This window comes from Hyperolius riggenbachi, chromosome 10 (assembly GCF_040937935.1).
Source record: "Hyperolius riggenbachi isolate aHypRig1 chromosome 10, aHypRig1.pri, whole genome shotgun sequence".
In the NCBI taxonomy this organism is placed as follows: Eukaryota; Metazoa; Chordata; class Amphibia; order Anura; family Hyperoliidae; genus Hyperolius; species Hyperolius riggenbachi.
The window spans coordinates 232,067,178-232,084,448 of NC_090655.1; the positions used below are offsets into that span (position 1 = coordinate 232,067,178).

The following is a 17,271-nucleotide window of genomic DNA, read 5'->3' on the forward strand; positions in this document are numbered from 1 at the left end:
ATATACATACGGGGTGCATTTCTATACGTTTTCCTTCTGTCCTGCGCAAGAGTTTAGGTCCCACTTTAAATGTGACAGGCTTTCCTGGGTCGTCTCTGTGTAATGGGTGGCAAGTATATGGGCTGCCCTACAGTGGTCAAACAAGCTTTATTTCCTAGATATTACTGACTGTTTTATCACCTCTTTTATCGCTTGTTTTATCACCTGTTTTACAGCACTTTTATCAAACATTTATCACACTTAGTAAATTTTTAGTGAAAAATTTCACTAAATTTTCAATTTCAAAAAAGTCGGTAATTATCACTGGAGGTAATTTTTCACCCCAAAAAAGTTACCGCACATGTTATTGTGAATAGAGCCCAATGTGAGAAACATCTGATCTGCTGCATGCTTGTTCAGGGTCTATGGCTAAAAGTGTTAGAAGCAGAGGATCAGCAGGATAGCCATGGAACTGGTATTGCTTAAAAGTAAATAAACATGGCAGCCTCCATGTCGCTCTCGCTTCAGTTGTCCTAGAATGAGGGAAGAAACATAGCAAAAGACAATTTAATGACAGCTGCAGTTCCGCTATTCTCCACTAGGTGGTAGTCTCAACTATAACGGCGGAAGACAGAGCTATAGAGTTGGAGGAAGTAGAGAGGAGACATTGCTGAGACTGGCAGCAGAGGAGGTAGGAAGATTGATTATTTCTATGATGATAATAAATCTATATGTCTATTATGCCAGCACATGTGATTCCCGTTAGAAGTACGTCATCCTTCTTGGGAAAATAGCTGAAACAGAAGTGGAACAGAAGTCATTGTAGATGGGGGAGAGCTGGAATTATTGTTGTTCCTTATTTGCTATCCTGGTGACATCCGACCTCACATTAGATCCAGAGGAATCTATGCTACCAGCCCGAGGGGTGGTGGGAATTCTCCTGAAACAGGGACACAGCTAGCAGTAAGACCACATAGTAGCTGTGAACCTCTCCTCAGTCCACGCAGAGAGGAAAGCACTGTCTGCAGGTCACGACTCTTTCCATGTTTATGGTTACAGATTGCCCAGCAAGCTCATGGTTAGTGTGTAAGGGGCTAAAAAGAACCAAAAAGCCCTCTTACTAAAAACACTATGCACAAATGTTGCCTTCTTGCAGGTATTTGTGATTACTCAGGTTGGAGTGTGCATATGAGGTCTCCCACAATGCAGCAGGTTTTTTTTGTTTTTTTTTTTTAGAAAAGAAAAGATCAGTCTGAAGAGATACCTTATTGCCCCCTTCCTCCCAATAGTAAAGTAGAGCCATAGTTACTACTGTCTACTAAAGGCAGCCATGCACTAATTGATGCCTCCCATCAATATCTGGCTGAATTTGCTAGAAATCAATGCCTAATCGATTTCTGTCTGGAATCACGCTGGGAGGAAGATAATGCTCGATCGTTGGGACGGGAGTGCGGTGCTAGCACTTGATTACAGGATGACCAATGTATTCGCAGCAATACTGCTGGGCGGTCCTTTCTGTCTCTTCTCTCCCGTGATGCCTGTGTCATGTGAAAAACACTAGAGTCCTAACACGAGGCCTCGTGTTTATTATCCCGTGACATAGAAGAGTGCCTGGCAGAGGAGAGAAGACGCGTACATGTGAATTTGGCGCTGGCACACTTGGGCGCAGGATCCATCTGTTCGGAGCAGTGCTTTTCAGCGCTGCTAGCTTTGGGCGCAGCCAGCGCCGCCATAGACTGTAATAGGAATCAGTCTATAGCGGCGCTCAGTGAGGAAGGTCGGCTCCGTCAGAAGACGGAGCCGAAGTTGTTTAAAAAACACAATAATTCGGCCTCCAGCAATCGCTGGAAGCCGAATTATTTCATTCCCCCACTATCCATGTCGGCCTGGAGGGGGAATAGTAATTAAAACGCCCCGGACTTGTGCAGAAGCAGGACCAGCCATTTAACAGCTGGATCCTGCGCCCAAGTCTACCAGCGCCGTATTCAAATGTACGCCCATCTGTTATATGGCTGGTCCTGCTTCTGCACAAGTCCGGGGCGTTTTAATTACTATTCCCCCTCCAGGCCGCCATGGATAGTGGGGGAATGAAATAATTCGGCTTCCAGCGATTGCTGGAGGCTGAATTATTGTGTTTTTTAACCTCCTGAGCGGTATGGACGAGCTCAGCTCGTCCATCACCGCCGGAGGCTGCCGCTCAGGCCCTGCTGGGCCGATTTTTATCAAATAAAGTGCAGCACACGCAGCCGGCACTTTGCCAGCCGCGTGTGCTGCCTGATCGCCGCCGCTCTGCGGCGATTCGCCGCGAGCAGCGGCGAAAGAGGGCCCCCCTAGCCGCCTGAGCCCTGCGCAGCCGGAACAAAAAGTTCCGGCCAGCGCTAAGGGCTGGATCGGAGGCGGCTGACGTCAGGACGTCGGCTGACGTCCATGACGTCACTCCGCTCGTCGCCATGGCGACGATCTAAGCAAAACAAGGAAGGCCGCTCATTGCGGCCTTCCTTGTTTATTATGGGCGCCGGAGGCGATCGGAAGAACGCCTCCGGAGCGCCCTCTAGTGGGCTTTCATGCAGCCAACTTTCAGTTGGCTGCATGAAATAGTTTTTTTTTAATTAAAAAAAAACCCTCCCGCAGCCTCCCTGGCGATCTCAATAGAACGCCGAGGAGGTTAAGCAACTTCGGCTCCGTCTTCTGACGGAGCCGACCTTCCTCACTGAGCGCCGCTATAGACTGATTCCCATTACAGTCTATGGCGGCGCTGGCTGCGCCCAAAGGTAGCAGCGCTGAAAAGCACTGCTCCGGAGAAGACAATTACTGGCAGATAGGTGGAGATCTATGCCTAGTGTGTAGGATTTGATCCTTTTCAGATGAGATGGTGGCCATCTATTAGTGTATGGCCACATTAACTGGACACAGAGGGTCGAAATAGTTACCAGGACAACTCCAGTTTTTCTGTGTTTTGATGAATCTCCTCTCTGTACAGATACGTGAGTATTGTTAGGATAGGGGGTCAGGGATGTTTAGGAGGTGTTGGATTTTTAATCGGTTTGTATGAAAGGTTAGATCATTACATAAGTAGCATGTACATATATAGTGCATACATGTACATCGGTAAAGTGAACACTTGCAGTTTAGTTCACCTAGTAGGCAAAGCTTTTTAGTAATTAGGCGTGCTGGAAAACTGTGGATGAATTCCAGGGGCTGGGAACTGACTTTCACTTGTCCATAGAATAGAGCACACTGCTCAGGTGAAAGCTGAGGTCTATTGCTCAGGTAGTTTGGGGTCTTTTGCAAGTGAGTACGGACATTGAGACATTTGGGGAAAGCTAGGATCACACGCTAGATGACATTTGGCCAAAGTGTACAGGTGTCCCCCCAACGTCCCCTAATTTTTATTGACAATGATGGATCTTTAGCTACAGTGACCCCACCAAAGGGCACAGTTCTACCTGTCTTTAGCAGTTATGCTTGATTCTTGGCAACAAGACAATAAGTCTACAGGTGTCCCACAGGGTTCCTCAAAGGTTCAGCAGAGCAGATCATTTATGTGACAAAAAAGGCCACCTGCAATGTTCCACTCCTTACCTAGATGATGAAAGCTACTCCTTCGTGCACCATATAATCATGCTTCCTCTGCAACCAGGGCTGTAGAGTCAGAGTCAGATCAATCTTTGGGTACCTGAGTCAGTGGTTTTTGTACCCCCCATAGCCCTGCAAGGGTTGTGGAGTCGGAGTTGAGGAGTTGGAGCAATTTTGGGTACCTGGAGTTGGTGGCTTCATAAAGTGAAGAGTCGAATGATTTTTGTACTGACTCCATAGCCCTGATAGCAACATTACCCATCAGTGTTCTCCCCAGATATTTTTTCCAGCCGGGTGGCATGAAATAGTAGCCGGGTGGCATGAAAAAGTAGCCAGGTGGAGCAAGATGAGAGAATACAGGGCCGGTGCTTCTGTGTGCAACTCTGCTTACAGCATAGGAGGAGGTGAGCCGATGACAGCCGGGTGCTCACCAAAAAACAGCCTGGGGAGAACACTGCCCATCACTCTGCTGTAGCCTAGGAGCTGGTTCACATAGATGGCTGCTGGCTACTGTCCCTGGTGTTTAGCACTAGGGATCTACAATGTCACAATTCAGATGAATGGGAGTGTTTATCTCACATTTACTGCTGTTTGCCGTTGTTTGGTCAAGCATTGTGGTCGATCGAGTTTTCCCCAACACTGCATGCAGCATCTTGGGAGTTTGTTGCGTTTGCATTTACATGGGATTATGCCCACCAGCCTCACTCCCAGCCTGTACTGGCCAGGAGTTGGGATGGTGCCCACCTCACCACCTCAAATTTGTACTGTCCAGGAGATGCGATGATGCCCACCTCCAAATCCCCCCACTGGAGATGAGATGGGATGATGCCCATCTCCAACCCAGGGAATGAGATGGTGCCCACCACCAGTTCCAACTTCTACTGGCCAGGGGAAGCGATGATGCCCACCGCCGACCCATACTGGCCAGGAGATGGGATGTTGCCCACCCCACCAGTTCCAACTTCTGCTGGCTAGGAGATGTGATGATACCCACCTCCCATCCTGTCACTGTCCAGTTGATGCAGTGAAGCTCTCCTCCTCCCCCCAGCCAGTCACTAGGTTGATGTAGTGAAGCAGCGCCCAACCCCCCCCCCCCCCCCTCCAGCTAGAAGATTAGATGATGCCCAGATTCAATATGGAAGGATAAAGCAATGTACACATTTCAGGACCTTCCTTGTGAGCAACTGTTTCAGCTTCAAATATGAAGTGGTCTAATATAATTGCATCTCTATCACCTGACCAAACTGATCACATGCTTATCCTTGAGTTGTCGTAGACCTGACCATCACTACACACCAGTATGAAGATCTCTTATATTCTATACTATCTGGATGGCTCAAAAATATAGCTTTTCATATAATTTGCAGTTGATCCCCTTCCCTCTCCTTACCTTCCCCATTGTTTACCACCAATCCCAACTTGCAAATCTGAGTGTGAGTAAAAGACCTGAGTGGAGACAGGTTTTCTCCACAAGTGCAAAATGTAGTTGCAATTGGGCCACCCAATTTGAGTGTAGTATGGGATCAAACCACTCTCCCAGTGTTTACATATATACTCCTGCACTTAAAAGAGGGATGTTCAACTCCTTGAGGACCATATCCATGTCAGTGTTTAGGATGGACAGAAAATGTGTTCTTTTAGATAAACCACACCTTTACTGATTCAGTCCCATCGATTAATTTGAGCTGTGGCAAAAATGTGTGAGGACCACGGCCCTTAAGGACTGGAGTTGTACATCCCTGACTTAACCTGCCTGGCGTTCTATTAAGATCGCCAGGCAGGCTGCGGGAGGGTTTTTTTTTAATTAAAAAAAAACTATTTCATGCAGCCAACTGAAAGTTGGCTGCATGAAAGCCCACTAGAGGGCGCTCCGGAGGCGTTCTTCCGATCGCCTCCGGCGCCCAGAATAAACAAGGAAGGCCGCAATGAGCGGCCTTCCTTGTTTTGCTTACATCGTCGCCATAGCGACGAGCGGAGTGACGTCATCGACGTCAGCCGACGTCCTGACGTCAGCCGCCTCCGATCCAGCCCTTAGCGCTGGCCGGAACTTTTTCTTCTGGCTACGCTGGGCTCAGGCGGCTGGGGGGACCCTCTTTCGCCGCTGCTCGCGGCGGATCGCCGCAGAGCGGCGGCGATCAGGCAGCACACGCGGCTGGCAAAGTGCCGGCTGCGTGTGCTGCTTTTTATTTGAGCCAAATCGGCCCAGCAGGGCCTGAGCGGCAGGCTCCGGCGGTACTGGACGAGCTGAGCTCGTCCAGACCGCCCAGCAGGTTAAAGAATATCTGAGGTGAATAAAAAAAACAACTAACTTTATTTACCTGGGGCTTTTCCCAGCCCCCAGAGGTCACATCTGGCCCTCCTTGCAGCTCCAGTCTTCTCTCTGGTCCCACCGGCAGGCATGGAAGTATTGCCAACGCCCAGCGGGTCAGCGTCCTCTGCGAGGCCATGTGCCTTCAACACTCACGTCACTGGGACTGCATTGCGCTTGTGCAGTACTACTGTACAAGCCCAGTATGCGCCTGATGTTGCCTGCACATGTGCAGAAGACGCTGACCCGTTGGGGGTTGGCTATACTTCAGAGCCTGTCAGCAGGAACAGAGAGAAGACAGTGAGGGACAGACGTGACCTCTGGGGCTGGAAGAAGCCCCAGGTAGTAAAGCTAGTGTTTTTGACTCGCCTCGGTTATTCTTTAACCACTTGAGGACCACAGTCTTTCTACCCCTTAAGAACCAGAGCCTTTTTCTCTATTCAGACCACTGCAGCTTTCACGGTTTATTGCTCGGTCATACAACCTACCACCTAAATGAATTTTACCTCCTTTTCTTCTCACTAATACAGCTTTCTTTTGGTGCTATTTGATTGCTGCTGCGAGTTTTACTTTTTATTATAATCATCAAAAAAGACATGAATTTTGTCAAAAAAATGACTTTTTTTACTTTCTGTGCTGACATTTTTCAAATAAAGTAAAATTTCCTATACATTTGAGCGCGAAAGTTATTCTGCTACATGTCTTTGATAAAAAAAAAACATTCAGTGTATATTTATTGGATTGGGTAAAAGTTATAGCGTTTACAAACTATGGTGCCAAAAGTGAATTTTCCCATTTTGAAGCATCTCTGACTTTTCTGCCCACCTGTCAGGTTTCATGAGGAGCTAAAATTCCAGGATAGTATAAATACCCCCCCAAATGACCCCATTTTGGAAAGAAGACATCCCAAAGTATTCACTGAGAGGCATGGTGAGTTCATAGAAGATTTTATTTTTTGTCACAAGTTAGCGGAAAATGACACTTTGTGACAAAAAAAAAAAAAAAAGTTTCCATTTCTTCTGACTTGCAACAAAAAAAAATGAAATCTGCCACGGACTCACCATGCCCCTCTCTGAATACCTTGAAGGGTCTACTTTCCAAAATGGGGTCATTTGTGGGGTGTGTTTACTGTCCTGGCATTTTGGGGGGTGCTAAATTGTAAGCACCCCTGTAAAGCCTAAAGGTGCTCATTGGACTTTGGGCCCCTTAGCGCAGTTAGGCTGCAAAAAAGTGCCACACATGTGGTATTGCCGTACTCAGGAGGAGTAGTGTAATGTGTTTTAGGGTGTATTTTTACACATACCCATGCTGGGTGGGAGAAATATCTCTGTAAATGACAATTTTTTTATTTTTTTTACACACAATTGTCCATTTACAGAGATATTTCTCCCACTCAGCATGGGTATGTGTAAAAATGCACCCCAAAACACATTATACTACTTCTCCTGAGTACGGCGATATGTGTGGCACTTTTTTGCACCCTAACTGTGCTAAGGGGCCCAAAGTCCAATGAGTACCTTTAGGATTTCACAGGTCATTTTGAGACATTTGTTGAGACAATGAAACCAAATGTCGCAAAATGACCTGTGAAATCCTAAAGGTACTCATTGGACTTTGGGCCCCTTAGCGCACTTAGGGTGCAAAAAAGTGCCACACATGTGGTACCGCCGTACTCAGGAGAAGTAGTATAATGTGTTTTGTGGTGTATTTTTACACATACCCATGCTGGGTGGGAGAAATATCTCTGTACATGACAATTGTTTGATTTTTTTTTTTACACACAATTGTCCATTTACAGAGAGATTTCTCCCACCCAGCATGGGTATGTGTAAAAATACACCCCAAAACACATTATACTACTTCTCCTGAGTACGGCGATACCACGTGTGACACTTTTTTTGCAGCCTAGGTGCGCTAAGGGGCCTAACGTCCTATTCACAGGTCATTTTGAGGCATTGGTTTTCTAGACTACTCCTCACGGTTTAGGGCCCCTAAAATGCCAGGGCAGTATAGGAACCCCACAAGTGACCCCATTTTAGAAAGAAGACACCCCAAGGTATTCCGTTAGGAGTATGGCGAGGTCATAGAAGATTTTATTTTTTGTCACAACTTAGTGAAAAATGACACTTTGTGAAAAAAAACCAAAAAAAAATCAATTTCCGCTAACTTTTGACAAAAAATAAAATCTTCTATGAACTCATCATACACCTAACAGAATACCTTGGGGTGTCTTTTTTTCTAAAATGGGGTCACTTGTGGGGTTCCTATACCGCCCTGGCATTTTACGGGCCCAAAACCGTGAGTAGTCTGGAAACCAAATGTCTCAAAATGACTGTTCAGGGGTATAAGCATCTGCAAATTTTGATGACAGGTGGTCTATGAGGGGCCGAATTTTGTGGAACCGGTCATAAGCAGGGTGGTGATTGGCAGGTGATTGACAGGTGATCAGTGGGTTATTACAGGGAAGAACAGATGTAATTAATGCACTGGTGAATTGATAAGGGGGGGTCAGAGGGCAATCTGAGCGTGTTGGCGGGTGATTGGGTGCCCGCAAGGGGCAGATTAGGGTCTGATCTGATAGGGAAAAGTGACAGGTGGTGATAGGGGGTGATTGATGGGTGATTGATGGGTAATTAGTGGGTGTTTAGAGGAGAGAATAGTTGTAAACAATGGATTTGGGAGGTGATCTGATGTCGGATCTGCGGGCGATCTATTGGTGTGGGTGGGTGATCAGATTGCCCGCACGGGGCAGGTTAGGGGCTGATTGTTGGGTGGCAGTGACAGGGGGTGATTGATGGGTGATTGACAGGTGATTGACAGGTGATCAGGGGGGATAGATGCATACAGTACACGGGGGGGGGGGGGGGTCTGGGGAGAATCTGAGGGGTGGGGGGGGGGGTGATCAGGAGGGGGCAGGGGGGGGGATAAAAAAAAAAATAGCGTTGACAGATAGTGACAGGGAGTGATTGATGGGTTATTAGGGGGGTGATTGGGTGCAAACAGGGGTCTGGGGGGTGGGCAGGGGGGGTCTGAGGGGTGCTGTGGGCGGGGGGGGGGGCAGATCAGTGTGTTTGGGTGCAGACTAGGGTGGCTGCAGCCTGCCCTGGTGGTCCCTCGGACACTGGGACCACCAGGGCAGGAGGAAGCTTGTATAATACACTTTGTATACATTACAAAGTGTATTATACACTTTGTAGCGGCGATCGCGGGGTTAACATCCCGCCGGCGCTTCCGTAAGGCCGGCGGGATGTTGCGGCGGGTGGGCGGAGCCAGTTGCCGGGGGGAAGCGCGCGTCATCAATGACGCGATCGCTCCCCCGGCATAGTAAAAGGACGCAACGCCCTAAGGCGTATTGCGGTCCTTTAGGGATCCACTTTGCCGCCGCCCATGGGCTGTGGGCGGTCGGCAAGTGGTTAAAGTGGACCTGAACTCAGACCTCCTCTCTGCTCTAAAAGATACACAGCAGAATAACAGCATTTAAAAAAAAAACATTTCTTTGTTACAGCTGATACAAATCCTAAAATAAATCTGCACCATTTCTACTTCCTGATTCATGGAAGCAGCCATATTGTTAACAGCCTGTGCTTTCTAATGAGCTTATCTGCCATCTCTGCCGTGGCAGTCATGTGACACAGGGGAGAGATCAAATCACGACTTTTGTTTAGACACAAATGAGGGTGCATTAAACAGGCTGAACTCTCTAAATACATTCAGGGTGCATTTCTCTATATTTTCCTTCTGTCCTGTACAAGAGTTCCGGTCGACTATAAGGTGCATACACGCATCCAATTTTTGATTTGGCAAATCACGGACCAATTTTACAATTTCCAAATAGTATGAGTGCCAACAGACTTTTGAACACTATGAACAGATTGTGTAGGGAAGCTCTCATACTACATGGAAGTGGTAACATTGGCCAATCAAACCTGAATGTGTGTGCCAGACTTTAGAAGGCTCTAGTGTCCCATGATATTTTTTTCTTCTTTCCTCTCTGAAGTTCCTCTGTGGCGATCTGCCAGGTTGGATTGCTGTCTCCTGGTGTCTATTGTTTGCCGAACTTCAAATAAAGATCATTTTGAAGCAGCTCTTTGATCTCTCTCCATAGAGCTGGCAGCGGAACAGCATTTATGTACAGTGATCATCCCAAAATTGCCTGCCTATAAAGGCAATTTGGGTGACAGATCGTTTAATAAAACCTGAAATGAGAAGAATATGGAAGCTGCCAGGACTGTGGAGTCGGTCCAAAAATCCACCGGCTCCGACTCCTCAGTTTAGGATTCCACCGACTCCGACTCTCCGACTCCTCTAATTTGCATATTACAATTTTGTTGATTAAAAGTATGCAACATGAAATTCGTCTCTTAACTGCCAACGCTTGGGAATTTTACAAGACAACTGAAGTGAGAAGGATATGTAGACTACTATATTTATTCCCTTTAGACTAAAACTAGTCCTTGGTAAGAGTACTTGTAAAAGGTACAAACCGGAACAAAGAACATCTATCAGGCCCTAGGCAATGTAAGTGTGGGAACATGTAAGAATGATGTGCAGGTACTCTGCAGGGGAATGAGGAGATTGTAAACCGACAACACCTCTGTGTTCAATGTGCACAGCATTCTCAGTGGATTCCCTGCAGCTCTGTGGGGAGTGCATATGTAGAGTATAGTACTACTGTGTAACAAAGTAAACCTGAGACTGATGAAATTAAAGTTTTATACATACCTGGGGCTTCCTCCAGCCGCCTTCAGGATAATCCGTCCCTCGTTGTCCTCCTCCACCACCTGGATCTTCTGCTATGAGTCCAGGTACTTGAGCCAGTCAGGCGTAGTGCGCATGCACACACTCCGCCGCCAGGAGCATACTACACCTGTGCAGCACTATTGCGCAGGTGCAGAATGTTCCTGGCTGTGGGAGCAGCATGTGGCCGGACAGCGCTGACTGGCTGAATTACCGGGACTCATAGCAGAAGATCCGGGTGGTGGAGGACAGCGAGGGACTGATTAGCCTGAAGGGGGCTGGAGGAAGCCCCAGGTATGTATAAAACTTTACTTTTCATCCATCTCAGGTACCCTTTAATTTGCAGTCATTAAACCAAATTTTAACAACATATCAAATTATTTCATTTCATCAGCAAAGGGAGTGCATACATTTGCATAAACCAACATCAATGCAGAATTATTTCCATCTCATTGACCATCTCTATTAGTGACACAGCTACACATCAGGCTTTATTCTTACAGCATATATGTTATTTAGTATATATAAGAGATTCCTGTGTACACATCATATATACAGTCACAATCAGATATGTATATCTGACCTTAAAAATACGGGGACTGCTTTATTGAAGCAGCACAAGTAACTAATTTTGATTGGTTTATTTCATTTTTGTGGACTGAGCACAGCTATTACTGTATATATACATTATTTTTAATGACTATTATGTGAGAAATAGAACATTTTATCATATTTTCTATTTTAATTACAGTTACAAATTCATTAGGAGTCGGAGTCGGTGCATTTTTTCCCGACTCCGACTCCAGGCACCCAAAATTGCCCGACTCCACGACTCCGACTCCACAGCCCTGGAAGCTGCCATACTTATTTTCTTTTAAACAATGACAGTTGCCTGGCAGTCCTGCTGATTTCTTTAGCTGCCGTAGTGTCTGAATCACACATACCTGAAACAAGCATGTGGCTAATCCAGTCAGATTTTGTCAGAAACACCTGATCTGCTGCATGCTTGTTCAAGGTCTATGGCTAATAGTATTAGAAGCAGAGGATCAGCAGGGCAGCCAGGCAACTGGTATTGTATAAAAGTAAATAAATATAGAAAGTAGTGGCTGAATCACACCCTGAAACAAGCATGCAGCTAATCCAGTCACACTTCAGTCTGAGCACCTGATCTGCATGCTTGTTCAGGGCCTGTGGCCAAACGTATTAGAGGCAGAGGATCAGCAGGGCAGCCAGGCAATGTGCATTGTTTATAAGAAAACAAATGTGGCAGTCTCCATATCCCTCTTACTTCAGGTGTGAATTAAAGGACAACTGTAACGAGAGGGATATGGAGGCTGCCATATTTATTTCCTTTTAAACAATACCAGTTGCCTTGCTGTCCTACTGATCTATTTTTCTGCAGTAGTGTCTGAATCACACCAGGAACAAGCATGCAGCTAATCTTGTCACATCTGACAATAATGTCAGAAACACCTGATATGCTGCATGCTTGTTCAGTGTCTCAGGCTAAAAGTATTAGAGGTAGAGGATCAGCAGGATAACCAGGTAACTGGTATTGTTTAAAAAGTAAATATGGCAGCCTCCATATCCCTCTCATTACAGTTGTCCTTTAAGGTGTGTATGTAATGTAAGATTTCCTAGCTAAAATGTACCTCTGTACTCCATTCAGCTCCAGCACAGGACTGACCTGCGACAACCCTCTGCATCAAAAGCCATCTCAGCGTGGTTTGAAGCCAACTTACACTTGATGTGGTAATTTCCATTCTTTAATCCTGTGTTTTGTAAAGTGTTTCTTGAGCTTTTGTAAATCTGATGCTCTTTGTTGCTAAGTTCAAAGCTGCCTGCTATTTGCAATAAAATTGAAAGAAATGGCCTCTCACTGATCCTCTCTAGCTAGAAAATGTCTTCCTTTATCTCTGCTTTGTTATTAGGCACTGCTTATCATCCCTGTGCAATTCTTAATGCCACTTCAGCACATACAGAGCATGAGTGAGTGAGAAGTAATTTCTAAGTTTAAGAAATGTGAATCACATGCTTGTATTCCTTGTATGCTGGGGAGGGACCTAGAGGACAACAAGCAGCACCAGGGCACTCAGGAGGAGGTAATCTAACCCACCAGGTGCTGCATTTTTCACCCACAGTGTACACACAGTATGGAAGTTGTGTAGCACATGCTACGCTAGTTCCGTAATGGGTGGTACACTGTTTGTGTATTGCTATGGTAATGCTGTTGGTTCAATGGGCATTGCTTTTTTCAGTACAGGCCGGTAACATTGCTGTGTGGTGACCAATGTTACTGGCCTCTTGTGAATCAACCCCATAGTGTCCATTTGACCAGCTTGGGGAATGTGCTTCATAGTCGTGTTATTTAGGGAGATAATGGGAAACTTATTTAGGGGACATGTTGTGTATTTGTTATTTGGATGACATGTTGTCTAATTGTAATTGGGGAGGGGAGTGTGGGGGAATTTTGAACGGATGTAACCTTTTTATCCGTGCTGGCTGTTCCCCTTGCTCCAGTTTGAATTCCAGAGTGCCGGAGATTAATGTAGGATTGAGATCTGAGGCCACCTTCCTAAACAGGAAGCTTTAACAGTCCTTTATTTGGTGAAAAGGACTTCAAAAAAGCTGGTTCTACACACAGGGCAAGCTACTTGTTGTACTACTGTAGTGTGATGTCCATTTCTTCAGTTCCTTGGTCATTTCAGTTGCAGTTCAGAGGATGTAGTGGATATGAGTTAATGGCACAGAGTGTAAAGCTGTTTGCGAGTGTAAAGCAATGTGTCTCTCTCTGTGTACACGAGGCAGTGTGTCTCTCTCTGTGTACACGAGCAGTGTGGTCTCTCTCGCTCTCTCTCTCTCTCTGTGTACACGAGGCAGTGTGTCTTTTTGTGTACACAAGGCAGTGTGTCTTTCTGTGTACACGAGGCAGTGTGTCTGTGTCTCTCTCTCTCTCTCTCTCTCTGTGTGTACACGAGGCAGTGTGTGTCTCTCTGTGTACAGAGGCATTGTGTGGTCCTCTCTCTGTGTACAAGAGGCAGTGTGTCTCTCTCTGTGTGCACGAGGCAGTGTGTCTCTCTCTGTGTACTCGAGGCAGTGTGTGTCTCTCTCTGTGTACATGAGCAGTGTGTCTCTCTCTGTGTACATGAGGCAGTGTGTCTCTCTCTGTGTACATGAGGCAGTGTGTCTCTCTCTGTGTACATGAGGCCCAGTGTGTCTCTCTCTGTGTACACGAGGCAGTGTGTCTCTCTCTCTTTCTCTCTCTCTCTCTGTGTGTACACGAGGCAGTGTGTGTCTCTCTGTGTACACGAGGCAGTGTCTCTCTCTCTCTCTCTCTCTCTCTCTCTCTCTCTCTCTGTGTGTACACGAGGCAGTGTGTCTCTCTGTGTACACGAGGCAGGTGTCTCTCTCTGTGTACACGAGGCAGTGTCTCTCTCTCTCTCTCTCTCTCTCTCTCTCTCTCTCTCTCTCTCTCTCTCTGTCTGTGTACACGAGGCAGTGTGTGTCTCTCTGTGTACAAGAGGCAGTGTGGTGTACAAGAGGCATTGTGTGTCTCTCTCTGTGTACAAGAGGCAGTGTGTCTCTCTCTGTGTGCACGAGGCAGTGTGTCTCTCTCTGTGTGCACGAGGCAGTGTGTCTCTCGATCTGTGTGCACGAGGCAGTGTGTCTCTCTCTGTGTGCACGAGGCAGTGTGTCTCTCTCTGTGTGCACGAGGCAGTGTGTCTCTCTCTGTGTGCACGAGGCAGTGTGTCTCTCTCTGTGTGCACGAGGCAGTGTGTCTCTCTCTGTGTGCACGAGGCAGTGTGTCTCTCTCTGTGTGCACGAGCAGTGTGTCTCTCTCTGTGTGCACGAGGCAGTGTGTCTCTCTCTGTGTGCACGAGGCAGTGTGTCTCTCTGTGTGCACGAGGCAGTGTGTCTCTCTCTGTGTGCACGAGGCAGTGTGTCTCTCTCTGTGTGCACGAGGCAGTGTGTCTCTCTCTGTGTGCACGAGGCAGTGTGTCTCTGTCTCTCTCTCTGTGCACGAGGCAGTGTGTCTCTCTCTCTCTCTGTGTACAAGAGGCAGTGTGTCTCTCTCTCTCTCTGTGTACAAGAGGCAGTGTGTCTCTCTCTCTCTCTGTGTACAAGAGGCAGTGTGTCTCTCTCTGTGTACATGAGGCAGTGTGTCTCTCTCTGTGTGCACGAGGCAGTGTGTCTCTCTCTGTGTGCACGAGGCAGTGTGTCTCTCTCTGTGTACTCGAGGCAGTGTCTCTCTCTCTCTCTCTGTGTACAAGAGGCAGTGTCTCTCTCTCTCTCTCTGTGTACAAGAGGCAGTGTGTCTCTCTCTGTGTACATGAGGCAGGTGTGTCTCTCTCTCTCTCTCTCTCTCTCTCTCTGTACACGAGGCAGTGTGTGTCTCTCTGTGTACAAGAGGCAGTGTGGTGTACAAGAGGCAGTGTGTGTCTCTCTCTGTGTACAAGAGGCATTGTGTGTCTCTCTCTGTGTGCACGAGGCAGTGTGTCTCTCTCTGTGTACACGAGGCAGTGTGTCTCTCTCTGTGTACACGAGGCAGTGTGTCTCTCTCTCTCTCTCTCTCTCTCTCTCTGTGTACACGAGGCAGTGTGTCTTTTTGTGTACACAAGGCAGTGTGTCTTTCTGTGTACACGAGGCAGTGTGTCTGTGTGTCTCTCTCTCTCTCTCTCTCTCTCTCTCTCTCTCTCTCTCTGTCTGTGTACACGAGGCAGTGTGTGTCTCTCTGTGTACAAGAGGGCAGTGTGGTGTACAAGAGGCATTGTGTGTCTCTCTCTGTGTACAAGAGGCAGTGTGTCTCTCTCTGTGTGCACGAGGCAGTGTGTCTCTCTCTGTGTGCACGAGGCAGTGTGTCTCTCTCTGTGTGCACGAGGCAGTGTGTCTCTCTCTGTGTGCACGAGGCAGTGTGTCTCTCTCTGTGTGCACGAGGCAGTGTGTCTCTCTCTGTGTGCACGAGGCAGTGTGTCTCTCTCTGTGTGCACGAGGCAGTGTGTCTCTCTCTGTGTGCACGAGGCAGTGTGTCTCTCTCTGTGTGCACGAGGCAGTGTGTCTCTCTCTGTGTGCACGAGGCAGTGTGTCTCTCTCTGTGTGCACGAGGCAGAGTGTCTCTCTCTGTGTGCACGAGGCAGTGTGTCTCTCTCTGTGTGCACGAGGCAGTGTGTCTCTCTCTCTCTCTGTGTACAAGAGGCAGTGTGTCTCTCTCTCTCTCTGTGTACAAGAGGCAGTGTGTCTCTCTCTCTCTCTCTCTGTGTACAAGAGGCAGTGTGTCTCTCTCTGTGTACATGAGGCAGTGTGTCTCTCTCTGTGTGCACGAGGCAGTGTGTCTCTCTCTGTGTGCACGAGGCAGGTGTGTCTCTCTCTGTGTACTCGAGCAGTGTGTCTCTCTCTCTCTCTCTGTGTACAAGAGGCAGTGTGTCTCTCTCTGTGTACATGAGGCAGTGTGTCCTCTCTCTGTGTACATGAGGCAGTGTGTCTCTCTCTGTGTACATGAGGCAGTGTGTCTCTCTCTGTGTACAGAGGCAGTGTGTCTCTCTCTCTCTCTCTCTCTCTCTCTCTGTACACGAGGCAGTGTGTGTCTCTCTGTGTACAAGAGGCAGTGTGGTGTCCAAGAGGCAGTGTGTGTCTCTCTCTGTGTACAAGAGGCATTGTGTGTCTCTCTCTGTGTGCACGAGGCAGTGTGTCTCTCTCTGTGTACACGAGGCAGTGTGTCTCTCTCTGTGTACACGAGGCAGTGTGTCTCTCTCTCTCTCTCTCTCTCTCTCTCTCTCTCTCTCTCTCTCTCTCTCTCTCTCTCTCTCTGTACACGAGGCAGTGTGTCTTTTTGTGTACACAAGGCAGTGTGTCTTTCTGTGTACACGAGGCAGTGTGTCTGTGTGTCTCTCTCTCTCTCTCTCTCTCTCTCTCTCTCTCTCTCTCTCTCTCTCTCTCTGTGGTGTGTACACGAGGCAGTGTGTGTCTCTCTGTGTACAAGAGGCAGTGTGTGTCTCTCTGTGTACAAGAGGCAGTGTGTCTCTCTCTGTGTGCACGAGGCAGTGTGTCTCTCTCTGTGTACTCGAGGCAGTGTGTGTCTCTCTCTGTGTACATGAGGCAGTGTGTCTCTCTCTGTGTACATGAGGCAGTGTGTCTCTCTCTGTGTACATGAGGCAGTGTGTCTCTCTCTGTGTACATGAGGCAGTGTGTCTCTCTCTCTCTCTCTCTCTCTCTCTCTCTCTCTCTCTCTCTCTCTCTCTGTACACGAGGCAGTGTGTGTCTCTCTGTGTACAAGAGGCAGTGTGGTGTACAAGAGGCAGTGTGTGTCTCTCTCTGTGTACAAGAGGCATTGTGTGTCTCTCTCTGTGTGCACGAGGCAGTGTGTCTCTCTCTGTGTACACGAGGCAGTGTGTCTCTCTCTGTGTACACGAGGCAGTGTCTCTCTCTCTCTCTCTCTCTCTCTCTCTCTCTCTCTCTGTGTACACGAGGCAGTGGTGTCTTTTTGTGTACACAAGGCAGTGTGTCTTTCTGTGTACACGAGGCAGTGTGTCTGTGTGTCTCTCTCTCTCTCTCTCTCTCTCTCTCTCTCTCTCTCTCTCTCTCTCTCTCTCTCTCTCTCCTCTCTCTCTCTCTCTCTGTCTGTGTACACGAGGCAGTGTGTGTCTCTCTGTGTACAAGAGGCAGTGTGGTGTACA

General features: G+C 47.6%; 1 protein-coding gene across 1 annotated transcript in view; it reads left to right on the forward strand.

The window, feature by feature from the left end:
- The first annotated feature begins 625 nt into the window (after positions 1-625).
- LOC137534767 (zinc finger protein 605-like) overlaps positions 626-17,271 on the forward strand; it is a 40,992-nt gene continuing 24,346 nt past the window's right edge. Inside the window, exons 1-2 of the mRNA XM_068256403.1 lie at positions 626-670; positions 12,270-12,352. The gene's annotated coding sequence lies outside the window, so the exon portion shown is untranslated. The remainder of the gene's footprint in view (positions 671-12,269; positions 12,353-17,271) is intronic.